Source organism: Bufo bufo, unplaced genomic scaffold, assembly GCF_905171765.1.
Source record: "Bufo bufo unplaced genomic scaffold, aBufBuf1.1, whole genome shotgun sequence".
NCBI lineage: Eukaryota > Metazoa > Chordata > Amphibia > Anura > Bufonidae > Bufo > Bufo bufo.
Genome location: NW_024400507.1, coordinates 17884 through 29511, shown reverse-complemented (window position 1 = coordinate 29511; position 11628 = coordinate 17884). Strand labels below are relative to the sequence as shown.

The following is an 11628-nucleotide window of genomic DNA, read 5'->3' as shown; positions in this document are numbered from 1 at the left end:
AGTTGCAACACAAAAAAAAAAGTTTTCTGCTTTAGGCAATCATTATTACATTCAGAGGAAACCGCTTCCAAGTTTCTTCATTATTGCTTTAAGTGGCACATCGGTTTCGGAATCTAGTGAGACTGACCCTCATACGGGGTCCTTTTCTAGCAAGACATTAGTGCAGCAGGTTATCGGATCTGAATTGAGTGAGATTAATCCTCACGCTGGGTCCTTTTCTAGTCAACTGGGATGAGGGGTTGTTGACTAGCTTAAATTTTGTAGTTAGAAGGCATAGTTGGAAATGATTTGAGGTATGATGTAAAAATGGGATCATGCGCAAAAGGAAGGAATGAAAAGCTATAAGCGGACAGAAATTTGAGCCGCAATGGGAGACTTCAACGTGTATGCCTTAACTCTGCATCCATTCGATGTCGGTGCAAATTTAAAAACCAAGCATTCCCATACCGGGAGTCGAACCCGGGCCACCTGGGTGAAAACCAGGAATCCTAACCGCTAGACCATATGGGAAACATGGCACAAAACTTTCTATTGCAAACATAAAAAAAACAAGAAAAAAAAATCCAATTTTGAAAAATCATTCTTGCACATACAAAACAGGGTGTGCAGCATTTGCCTCGTTAGCGCAGCAGGTAGCGCGTCAGTCTCATAATCTGAAGGTCGTGAGTTCGATCCTCACACGGGGCATTTTTCTAGCCAGGTTTATGTTCCTCTCTTGACCTAAAAGCCATGATACTTTCTCTTTCGCTACTGACATGTTCTGCTTTAAAAAATAAAGAGATCCAAAAGCATTGACAGGACGAAGGCTGCTTGACTATTTAAACTTTTGGAGTTAATAGGGAGAGTTGGGAATGATTTGAGGTATGGATTGAAAATGGGATCTTCTGCAAAATAAAGGAAAAAATTGCTAAAAGTCGTCAAGTTCAGCATTTTTGGCCGCAATGTGCAACTTCAATCTATACCGCTTAACTCTGCGCCGTGGTGTCGGCCTTTCCGTGTAGGTGCAAGTGTTAAAAAGGCTTATTCCCATACCAGAAGTCAAATCTGGACTGTATAGGAAACAGAGGACTCATGAGCACTAGACTACATGTTAATTGCTCTAGTGCTTCAGTTGCAACACAAAAAAAAAAGTTTTCTGCTTTAGGCAATCATTATTACATTCAGAGGAAACCGCTTCCAAGTTTCTTCATTATTGCTTTAAGTGGCACATCGGTTTCGGAATCTAGTGAGACTGACCCTCATACGGGGTTCTTTTCTAGCAAGACATTAGTGCAGCAGGTTATCGGATCTGAATTGAGTGAGATTAATCCTCACGCTGGGTCCTTTTCTAGTCAACTGGGATGAGGGGTTGTTGACTAGCTTAAATTTTGTAGTTAGAAGGCATAGTTGGAAATGATTTGAGGTATGATGTAAAAATGGGATCATGCGCAAAAGGAAGGAATGAAAAGCTATAAGCGGACAGAAATTTGAGCCGCAATGGGAGACCTCAACGTGTATGCCTTAACTCTGCATCCATTCGATGTCGGTGCAAATTTAAAAACAAAGCATTCCCATACCGGGAGTCGAACCCGGGCCACCTGGGTGAAAACCAGGAATCCTAACCGCTAGACCATATGGGAAACATGGCACAAAACTTTCTATTGCAAACATAAAAAAAACAAGAAAAAAAAATCCAATTTTGAAAAATCATTCTTGCACATACAAAACAGGGTGTGCAGCATTTGCCTCGTTAGCGCAGCAGGTAGCGCGTCAGTCTCATAATCTGAAGGTCGTGAGTTCGATCCTCACACGGGGCATTTTTCTAGCCAGGTTTATGTTCCTCTCTTGACCTAAAAGCCATGATACTTTCTCTTTCGCTACTGACATGTTCTGCTTTAAAAAATAAAGAGATCCAAAAGCATTGACAGGACGAAGGCTGCTTGACTATTTAAACTTTTGGAGTTAATAGGGAGAGTTGGGAATGATTTGAGGTATGGATTGAAAATGGGATCTTCTGCAAAAGAAAGGAAAAAATTGCTAAAAGTCGTCAAGTTCAGCATTTTTGTCCGCAATGTGCAACTTCAATCTATACCGCTTAACTCTGCGCCGTGGTGTCGGCCTTTCCGTGTAGGTGCAAGTGTTAAAAAGGCTTATTCCCATACCAGAAGTCAAATCTGGACTGTATAGGAAACAGAGGACTCATGAGCACTAGACTACATGTTAATTGCTCTAGTGCTTCAGTTGCAACACAAAAAAAAAAGTTTTCTGCTTTAGGCAATCATTATTACATTCAGAGGAAACCGCTTCCAAGTTTCTTCATTATTGCTTTAAGTGGCACATCGGTTTCGGAATCTAGTGAGACTGACCCTCATACGGGGTTCTTTTCTAGCAAGACATTAGTGCAGCAGGTTATCGGATCTGAATTGAGTGAGATTAATCCTCACGCTGGGTCCTTTTCTAGTCAACTGGGATGAGGGGTTGTTGACTAGCTTAAATTTTGTAGTTAGAAGGCATAGTTGGGAATGATTTGAGGTATGATGTAAAAATGGGATCATGCGCAAAAGGAAGGAATGAAAAGCTATAAGCGGACAGAAATTTGAGCCGCAATGGGAGACCTCAACGTGTATGCCTTAACTCTGCATCCATTCGATGTCGGTGCAAATTTAAAAACAAAGCATTCCCATACCGGGAGTCGAACCCGGGCCGCCTGGGTGAAAACCAGGAATCCTAACCGCTAGACCATATGGGAAACATGGCACAAAACTTTCTATTGCAAACATAAAAAAAACAAGAAAAAAAAATCCAATTTTGAAAAATCATTCTTGCACATACAAAACATGGTGTGCAGCATTTGCCTCGTTAGCGCAGCAGGTAGCGCGTCAGTCTCATAATCTGAAGGTCGTGAGTTCGATCCTCACACGGGGCATTTTTCTAGCCAGGTTTATGTTCATCTCTTGACCTAAAAGCCATGATACTTTCTCTTTCGCTACTGACATGTTCTGCTTTAAAAAATAAAGAGATCCAAAAGCATTGACAGGACGAAGGCTGCTTGACTATTTAAACTTTTGGAGTTAATAGGGAGAGTTGGGAATGATTTGAGGTATGGATTGAAAATGGGATCTTCTGCAAAAGAAAGGAAAAAATTGCTAAAAGTCGTCAAGTTCAGCATTTTTGGCCGCAATGTGCAACTTCAATCTATACCGCTTAACTCTGCGCCGTGGTGTCGGCCTTTCCGTGTAGGTGCAAGTGTTAAAAAGGCTTATTCCCATACCAGAAGTCAAATCTGGACTGTATAGGAAACAGAGGACTCATGAGCACTAGACTACATGTTAATTGCTCTAGTGCTTCAGTTGCAACACAAAAAAAAAAGTTTTCTGCTTTAGGCAATCATTATTACATTCAGAGGAAACCGCTTCCAAGTTTCTTCATTATTGCTTTAAGTGGCACATCGGTTTCGGAATCTAGTGAGACTGACCCTCATACGGGGTCCTTTTCTAGCAAGACATTAGTGCAGCAGGTTATCGGATCTGAATTGAGTGAGATTAATTCTCACGCTGGGTCCTTTTCTAGTCAACTGGGATGAGGGGTTGTTGACTAGCTTAAATTTTGTAGTTAGAAGGCATAGTTGGGAATGATTTGAGGTATGATGTAAAAATGGGATCATGCGCAAAAGGAAGGAATGAAAAGCTATAAGCGGACAGAAATTTGAGCCGCAATGGGAGACCTCAACGTGTATGCCTTAACTCTGCATCCATTCGATGTCGGTGCAAATTTAAAAACCAAGCATTCCCATACCGGGAGTCGAACCCGGGCCACCTGGGTGAAAACCAGGAATCCTAACCGCTAGACCATATGGGAAACATGGCACAAAACTTTCTATTGCAAACATAAAAAAAACAAGAAAAAAAAATCCAATTTTGAAAAATCATTCTTGCACATACAAAACAGGGTGTGCAGCATTTGCCTCGTTAGCGCAGCAGGTAGCGCGTCAGTCTCATAATCTGAAGGTCGTGAGTTCGATCCTCACACGGGGCATTTTTCTAGCCAGGTTTATGTTCCTCTCTTGACCTAAAAGCCATGATACTTTCTCTTTCGCTACTGACATGTTCTGCTTTAAAAAATAAAGAGATCCAAAAGCATTGACAGGACGAAGGCTGCTTGACTATTTAAACTTTTGGAGTTAATAGGGAGAGTTGGGAATGATTTGAGGTATGGATTGAAAATGGGATCTTCTGCAAAAGAAAGGAAAAAATTGCTAAAAGTCGTCAAGTTCAGCATTTTTGGCCGCAATGTGCAACTTCAATCTATACCGCTTAACTCTGCGCCGTGGTGTCGGCCTTTCCGTGTAGGTGCAAGTGTTAAAAAGGCTTATTCCCATAACAGAAGTCAAATCTGGACTGTATAGGAAACAGAGGACTCATGAGCACTAGACTACATGTTAATTGCTCTAGTGCTTCAGTTGCAACACAAAAAAAAAAGTTTTCTGCTTTAGGCAATCATTATTACATTCAGAGGAAACCGCTTCCAAGTTTCTTCATTATTGCTTTAAGTGGCACATCGGTTTCGGAATCTAGTGAGACTGACCCTCATACGGGGTCCTTTTCTAGCAAGACATTAGTGCAGCAGGTTATCGGATCTGAATTGAGTGAGATTAATTCTCACGCTGGGTCCTTTTCTAGTCAACTGGGATGAGGGGTTGTTGACTAGCTTAAATTTTGTAGTTAGAAGGCATAGTTGGAAATGATTTGAGGTATGATGTAAAAATGGGATCATGCGCAAAAGGAAGGAATGAAAAGCTATAAGCGGACAGAAATTTGAGCCGCAATGGGAGACCTCAACGTGTATGCCTTAACTCTGCATCCATTCGATGTCGGTGCAAATTTAAAAACCAAGCATTCCCATACCGGGAGTCGAACCCGGGCCACCTGGGTGAAAACAAGGAATCCTAACCGCTAGACCATATGGGAAACATGGCACAAAACTTTCTATTGCAAACATAAAAAAAACAAGAAAAAAAAATCCAATTTTGAAAAATCATTCTTGCACATACAAAACAGGGTGTGCAGCATTTGCCTCGTTAGCGCAGCAGGTAGCGCGTCAGTCTCATAATCTGAAGGTCGTGAGTTCGATCCTCACACGGGGCATTTTTCTAGCCAGGTTTATGTTCCTCTCTTGACCTAAAAGCCATGATACTTTCTCTTTCGCTACTGACATGTTCTGCTTTAAAAAATAAAGAGATCCAAAAGCATTGACAGGACGAAGGCTGCTTGACTATTTAAACTTTTGGAGTTAATAGGGAGAGTTGGGAATGATTTGAGGTATGGATTGAAAATGGGATCTTCTGCAAAAGAAAGGAAAAAATTGCTAAAAGTCGTCAAGTTCAGCATTTTTGTCCGCAATGTGCAACTTCAATCTATACCGCTTAACTCTGCGCCGTGGTGTCGGCCTTTCCGTGTAGGTGCAAGTGTTAAAAAGGCTTATTCCCATACCAGAAGTCAAATCTGGACTGTATAGGAAACAGAGGACTCATGAGCACTAGACTACATGTTAATTGCTCTAGTGCTTCAGTTGCAACACAAAAAAAAAAGTTTTCTGCTTTAGGCAATCATTATTACATTCAGAGGAAACCGCTTCCAAGTTTCTTCATTATTGCTTTAAGTGGCACATCGGTTTCGGAATCTAGTGAGACTGACCCTCATACGGGGTCCTTTTCTAGCAAGACATTAGTGCAGCAGGTTATCGGATCTGAATTGAGTGAGATTAATCCTCACGCTGGGTCCTTTTCTAGTCAACTGGGATGAGGGGTTGTTGACTAGCTTAAATTTTGTAGTTAGAAGGCATAGTTGGGAATGATTTGAGGTATGATGTAAAAATGGGATCATGCGCAAAAGGAAGGAATGAAAAGCTATAAGCGGACAGAAATTTGAGCCGCAATGGGAGACCTCAACGTGTATGCCTTAACTCTGCATCCATTCGATGTCGGTGCAAATTTAAAAACAAAGCATTCCCATACCGGGAGTCGAACCCGGGCCGCCTGGGTGAAAACCAGGAATCCTAACCGCTAGACCATATGGGAAACATGGCACAAAACTTTCTATTGCAAACATAAAAAAAACAAGAAAAAAAAATCCAATTTTGAAAAATCATTCTTGCACATACAAAACAGGGTGTGCAGCATTTGCCTCGTTAGCGCAGCAGGTAGCGCGTCAGTCTCATAATCTGAAGGTCGTGAGTTCGATCCTCACACGGGGCATTTTTCTAGCCAGGTTTATGTTCCTCTCTTGACCTAAAAGCCATGATACTTTCTCTTTCGCTACTGACATGTTCTGCTTTAAAAAATAAAGAGATCCAAAAGCATTGACAGGACGAAGGCTGCTTGACTATTTAAACTTTTGGAGTTAATAGGGAGAGTTGGGAATGATTTGAGGTATGGATTGAAAATGGGATCTTCTGCAAAAGAAAGGAAAAAATTGCTAAAAGTCGTCAAGTTCAGCATTTTTGGCCGCAATGTGCAACTTCAATCTATACCGCTTAACTCTGCGCCGTGGTGTCGGCCTTTCCGTGTAGGTGCAAGTGTTAAAAAGGCTTATTCCCATAACAGAAGTCAAATCTGGACTGTATAGGAAACAGAGGACTCATGAGCACTAGACTACATGTTAATTGCTCTAGTGCTTCAGTTGCAACACAAAAAAAAAAGTTTTCTGCTTTAGGCAATCATTATTACATTCAGAGGAAACCGCTTCCAAGTTTCTTCATTATTGCTTTAAGTGGCACATCGGTTTCGGAATCTAGTGAGACTGACCCTCATACGGGGTCCTTTTCTAGCAAGACATTAGTGCAGCAGGTTATCGGATCTGAATTGAGTGAGATTAATCCTCACGCTGGGTCCTTTTCTAGTCAACTGGGATGAGGGGTTGTTGACTAGCTTAAATTTTGTAGTTAGAAGGCATAGTTGGAAATGATTTGAGGTATGATGTAAAAATGGGATCATGCGCAAAAGGAAGGAATGAAAAGCTATAAGCGGACAGAAATTTGAGCCGCAATGGGAGACATCAACGTGTATGCCTTAACTCTGCATCCATTCGATGTCGGTGCAAATTTAAAAACCAAGCATTCCCATACCGGGAGTCGAACCCGGGCCACCTGGGTGAAAACCAGGAATCCTAACCGCTAGACCATATGGGAAAACAGTCAGAAAACTTTCTATTGCAAACATAAAAAAAACAAGAAAAAAAAATCCAATTTTGAAAAATCATTCTTGCACATACAAAACAGGATGTGCAGCATTTGCCTCGTTAGCGCAGCAGGTAGCGCGTCAGTCTCATAATCTGAAGGTCGTGAGTTCGATCCTCACACGGGGCATTTTTCTAGCCAGGTTTATGTTCCTCTCTTGACCTAAAAGCCATGATACTTTCTCTTTCGCTACTGACATGTTCTGCTTTAAAAAATAAAGAGATCCAAAAGCATTGACAGGACGAAGGCTGCTTGACTATTTAAACTTTTGGAGTTAATAGGGAGAGTTGGGAATGATTTGAGGTATGGATTGAAAATGGGATCTTCTGCAAAAGAAAGGAAAAAATTGCTAAAAGTCGTCAAGTTCAGCATTTTTGTCCGCAATGTGCAACTTCAATCTATACCGCTTAACTCTGCGCCGTGGTGTCGGCCTTTCCGTGTAGGTGCAAGTGTTAAAAAGGCTTATTCCCATACCAGAAGTCAAATCTGGACTGTATAGGAAACAGAGAACTCATGAGCACTAGACTACATGTTAATTGCTCTAGTGCTTCAGTTGCAACACAAAAAAAAAAGTTTTCTGCTTTAGGCAATCATTATTACATTCAGAGGAAACCGCTTCCAAGTTTCTTCATTATTGCTTTAAGTGGCACATCGGTTTCGGAATCTAGTGAGACTGACCCTCATACGGGGTTCTTTTCTAGCAAGACATTAGTGCAGCAGGTTATCGGATCTGAATTGAGTGAGATTAATCCTCACGCTGGGTCCTTTTCTAGTCAACTGGGATGAGGGGTTGTTGACTAGCTTAAATTTTGTAGTTAGAAGGCATAGTTGGAAATGATTTGAGGTATGATGTAAAAATGGGATCATGCGCAAAAGGAAGGAATGAAAAGCTATAAGCGGACAGAAATTTGAGCCGCAATGGGAGACTTCAACGTGTATGCCTTAACTCTGCATCCATTCGATGTCGGTGCAAATTTAAAAACAAAGCATTCCCATACCGGGAGTCGAACCCGGGCCGCCTGGGTGAAAACCAGGAATCCTAACCGCTAGACCATATGGGAAACATGGCACAAAACTTTCTATTGCAAACATAAAAAAAACAAGAAAAAAAAATCCAATTTTGAAAAATCATTCTTGCACATACAAAACAGGGTGTGCAGCATTTGCCTCGTTAGCGCAGCAGGTAGCGCGTCAGTCTCATAATCTGAAGGTCGTGAGTTCGATCCTCACACGGGGCATTTTTCTAGCCAGGTTTATGTTCCTCTCTTGACCTAAAAGCCATGATACTTTCTCTTTCGCTACTGACATGTTCTGCTTTAAAAAATAAAGAGATCCAAAAGCATTGACAGGACGAAGGTTGCTTGACTATTTAAACTTTTGGAGTTAATAGGGAGAGTTGGGAATGATTTGAGGTATGGATTGAAAATGGGATCTTCTGCAAAATAAAGGAAAAAATTGCTAAAAGTCGTCAAGTTCAGCATTTTTGGCCGCAATGTGCAACTTCAATCTATACCGCTTAACTCTGCGCCGTGGTGTCGGCCTTTCCGTGTAGGTGCAAGTGTTAAAAAGGCTTATTCCCATAACAGAAGTCAAATCTGGACTGTATAGGAAACAGAGGACTCATGAGCACTAGACTACATGTTAATTGCTCTAGTGCTTCAGTTGCAACACAAAAAAAAAAGTTTTCTGCTTTAGGCAATCATTATTACATTCAGAGGAAACCGCTTCCAAGTTTCTTCATTATTGCTTTAAGTGGCACATCGGTTTCGGAATCTAGTGAGACTGACCCTCATACGGGGTCCTTTTCTAGCAAGACATTAGTGCAGCAGGTTATCGGATCTGAATTGAGTGAGATTAATCCTCACGCTGGGTCCTTTTCTAGTCAACTGGGATGAGGGGTTGTTGACTAGCTTAAATTTTGTAGTTAGAAGGCATAGTTGGGAATGATTTGAGGTATGATGTAAAAATGGGATCATGCGCAAAAGGAAGGAATGAAAAGCTATAAGCGGACAGAAATTTGAGCCGCAATGGGAGACCTCAACGTGTATGCCTTAACTCTGCATCCATTCGATGTCGGTGCAAATTTAAAAACCAAGCATTCCCATACCGGGAGTCGAACCCGGGCCGCCTGGGTGAAAACCAGGAATCCTAACCGCTAGACCATATGGGAAACATGGCACAAAACTTTCTATTGCAAACATAAAAAAAACAAGAAAAAAAAATCCAATTTTGAAAAATCATTCTTGCACATACAAAACAGGGTGTGCAGCATTTGCCTCGTTAGCGCAGCAGGTAGCGCGTCAGTCTCATAATCTGAAGGTCGTGAGTTCGATCCTCACACGGGGCATTTTTCTAGCCAGGTTTATGTTCCTCTCTTGACCTAAAAGCCATGATACTTTCTCTTTCGCTACTGACATGTTCTGCTTTAAAAAATAAAGAGATCCAAAAGCATTGACAGGACAAAGGCTGCTTGACTATTTAAACTTTTGGAGTTAATAGGGAGAGTTGGGAATGATTTGAGGTATGGATTGAAAATGGGATCTTCTGCAAAAGAAAGGAAAAAATTGCTAAAAGTCGTCAAGTTCAGCATTTTTGGCCGCAATGTGCAACTTCAATCTATACCGCTTAACTCTGCGCCGTGGTGTCGGCCTTTCCGTGTAGGTGCAAGTGTTAAAAAGGCTTATTCCCATACCAGAAGTCAAATCTGGACTGTATAGGAAACAGAGGACTCATGAGCACTAGACTACATGTTAATTGCTCTAGTGCTTCAGTTGCAACACAAAAAAAAAAGTTTTCTGCTTTAGGCAATCATTATTACATTCAGAGGAAACCGCTTCCAAGTTTCTTCATTATTGCTTTAAGTGGCACATCGGTTTCGGAATCTAGTGAGACTGACCCTCATACGGGGTTCTTTTCTAGCAAGACATTAGTGCAGCAGGTTATCGGATCTGAATTGAGTGAGATTAATCCTCACGCTGGGTCCTTTTCTAGTCAACTGGGATGAGGGGTTGTTGACTAGCTTAAATTTTGTAGTTAGAAGGCATAGTTGGGAATGATTTGAGGTATGATGTAAAAATGGGATCATGCGCAAAAGGAAGGAATGAAAAGCTATAAGCGGACAGAAATTTGAGCCGCAATGGGAGACCTCAACGTGTATGCCTTAACTCTGCATCCATTCGATGTCGGTGCAAATTTAAAAACAAAGCATTCCCATACCGGGAGTCGAACCCGGGCCGCCTGGGTGAAAACCAGGAATCCTAACCGCTAGACCATATGGGAAACATGGCACAAAACTTTCTATTGCAAACATAAAAAAAAACAAGAAAAAAAAATCCAATTTTGAAAAATCATTCTTGCACATACAAAACAGGGTGTGCAGCATTTGCCTTGTTAGCGCAGCAGGTAGCGCGTCAGTCTCATAATCTGAAGGTCGTGAGTTCGATCCTCACACGGGGCATTTTTCTAGCCAGGTTTATGTTCCTCTCTTGACCTAAAAGCCATGATACTTTCTCTTTCGCTACTGACATGTTCTGCTTTAAAAAATAAAGAGATCCAAAAGCATTGACAGGACGAAGGCTGCTTGACTATTTAAACTTTTGGAGTTAATAGGGAGAGTTGGGAATGATTTGAGGTATGGATTGAAAATGGGATCTTCTGCAAAAGAAAGGAAAAAATTGCTAAAAGTCGTCAAGTTCAGCATTTTTGTCCGCAATGTGCAACTTCAATCTATACCGCTTAACTCTGCGCCGTGGTGTCGGCCTTTCCGTGTAGGTGCAAGTGTTAAAAAGGCTTATTCCCATACCAGAAGTCAAATCTGGACTGTATAGGAAACAGAGGACTCATGAGCACTAGACTACATGTTAATTGCTCTAGTGCTTCAGTTGCAACACAAAAAAAAAAGTTTTCTGCTTTAGGCAATCATTATTACATTCAGAGGAAACCGCTTCCAAGTTTCTTCATTATTGCTTTAAGTGGCACATCGGTTTCGGAATCTAGTGAGACTGACCCTCATACGGGGTTCTTTTCTAGCAAGACATTAGTGCAGCAGGTTATCGGATCTGAATTGAGTGAGATTAATCCTCACGCTGGGTCCTTTTCTAGTCAACTGGGATGAGGGGTTGTTGACTAGCTTAAATTTTGTAGTTAGAAGGCATAGTTGGGAATGATTTGAGGTATGATGTAAAAATGGGATCATGCGCAAAAGGAAGGAATGAAAAGCTATAAGCGGACAGAAATTTGAGCCGCAATGGGAGACCTCAACGTGTATGCCTTAACTCTGCATCCATTCGATGTCGGTGCAAATTTAAAAACCAAGCATTCCCATACCGGGAGTCGAACCCGGGCCGCCTGGGTGAAAACCAGGAATCCTAACCGCTAGACCATATGGGAAACATGGCACAAAACTTTCTATTGCAA

The 11628-nt window shown here is 41.5% G+C and overlaps 21 non-coding genes across 21 annotated transcripts; 10 read left to right on the top strand and 11 right to left on the bottom strand.

Annotated features, from left to right (window-relative positions):
* Positions 1–438: 438 nt before the first annotated feature.
* Positions 439–510, bottom strand: TRNAE-UUC. The gene has a single exon. It is a non-coding gene; the product is annotated as a tRNA-Glu (tRNA).
* A 104-nt stretch (positions 511–614) lies between these two features.
* Positions 615–687, top strand: TRNAM-CAU. Its single transcript has one exon. It is a non-coding gene; the product is annotated as a tRNA-Met (tRNA).
* Positions 688–1547: 860 nt separating this feature from the next.
* On the bottom strand, positions 1548–1619 carry TRNAE-UUC. Its single transcript has one exon. It is a non-coding gene; the product is annotated as a tRNA-Glu (tRNA).
* Positions 1620–1723: 104 nt separating this feature from the next.
* On the top strand, positions 1724–1796 carry TRNAM-CAU. The gene has a single exon. It is a non-coding gene; the product is annotated as a tRNA-Met (tRNA).
* An 860-nt stretch (positions 1797–2656) lies between these two features.
* TRNAE-UUC lies at positions 2657–2728 on the bottom strand. Its single transcript has one exon. It is a non-coding gene; the product is annotated as a tRNA-Glu (tRNA).
* Positions 2729–2832: 104 nt separating this feature from the next.
* Positions 2833–2905, top strand: TRNAM-CAU. Its single transcript has one exon. It is a non-coding gene; the product is annotated as a tRNA-Met (tRNA).
* An 860-nt stretch (positions 2906–3765) lies between these two features.
* On the bottom strand, positions 3766–3837 carry TRNAE-UUC. Its single transcript has one exon. It is a non-coding gene; the product is annotated as a tRNA-Glu (tRNA).
* A 104-nt stretch (positions 3838–3941) lies between these two features.
* Positions 3942–4014, top strand: TRNAM-CAU. Its single transcript has one exon. It is a non-coding gene; the product is annotated as a tRNA-Met (tRNA).
* An 860-nt stretch (positions 4015–4874) lies between these two features.
* TRNAE-UUC lies at positions 4875–4946 on the bottom strand. Its single transcript has one exon. It is a non-coding gene; the product is annotated as a tRNA-Glu (tRNA).
* Positions 4947–5050: 104 nt separating this feature from the next.
* Positions 5051–5123, top strand: TRNAM-CAU. Its single transcript has one exon. It is a non-coding gene; the product is annotated as a tRNA-Met (tRNA).
* Positions 5124–5983: 860 nt separating this feature from the next.
* Positions 5984–6055, bottom strand: TRNAE-UUC. The gene has a single exon. It is a non-coding gene; the product is annotated as a tRNA-Glu (tRNA).
* A 104-nt stretch (positions 6056–6159) lies between these two features.
* Positions 6160–6232, top strand: TRNAM-CAU. Its single transcript has one exon. It is a non-coding gene; the product is annotated as a tRNA-Met (tRNA).
* An 860-nt stretch (positions 6233–7092) lies between these two features.
* Positions 7093–7164, bottom strand: TRNAE-UUC. The gene has a single exon. It is a non-coding gene; the product is annotated as a tRNA-Glu (tRNA).
* Positions 7165–7268: 104 nt separating this feature from the next.
* Positions 7269–7341, top strand: TRNAM-CAU. Its single transcript has one exon. It is a non-coding gene; the product is annotated as a tRNA-Met (tRNA).
* An 860-nt stretch (positions 7342–8201) lies between these two features.
* Positions 8202–8273, bottom strand: TRNAE-UUC. Its single transcript has one exon. It is a non-coding gene; the product is annotated as a tRNA-Glu (tRNA).
* Positions 8274–8377: 104 nt separating this feature from the next.
* On the top strand, positions 8378–8450 carry TRNAM-CAU. The gene has a single exon. It is a non-coding gene; the product is annotated as a tRNA-Met (tRNA).
* Positions 8451–9310: 860 nt separating this feature from the next.
* TRNAE-UUC lies at positions 9311–9382 on the bottom strand. The gene has a single exon. It is a non-coding gene; the product is annotated as a tRNA-Glu (tRNA).
* Positions 9383–9486: 104 nt separating this feature from the next.
* On the top strand, positions 9487–9559 carry TRNAM-CAU. The gene has a single exon. It is a non-coding gene; the product is annotated as a tRNA-Met (tRNA).
* Positions 9560–10419: 860 nt separating this feature from the next.
* TRNAE-UUC lies at positions 10420–10491 on the bottom strand. The gene has a single exon. It is a non-coding gene; the product is annotated as a tRNA-Glu (tRNA).
* Positions 10492–10596: 105 nt separating this feature from the next.
* Positions 10597–10669, top strand: TRNAM-CAU. The gene has a single exon. It is a non-coding gene; the product is annotated as a tRNA-Met (tRNA).
* Positions 10670–11529: 860 nt separating this feature from the next.
* TRNAE-UUC lies at positions 11530–11601 on the bottom strand. Its single transcript has one exon. It is a non-coding gene; the product is annotated as a tRNA-Glu (tRNA).
* Between the last annotated feature and the right edge of the window lie 27 nt (positions 11602–11628).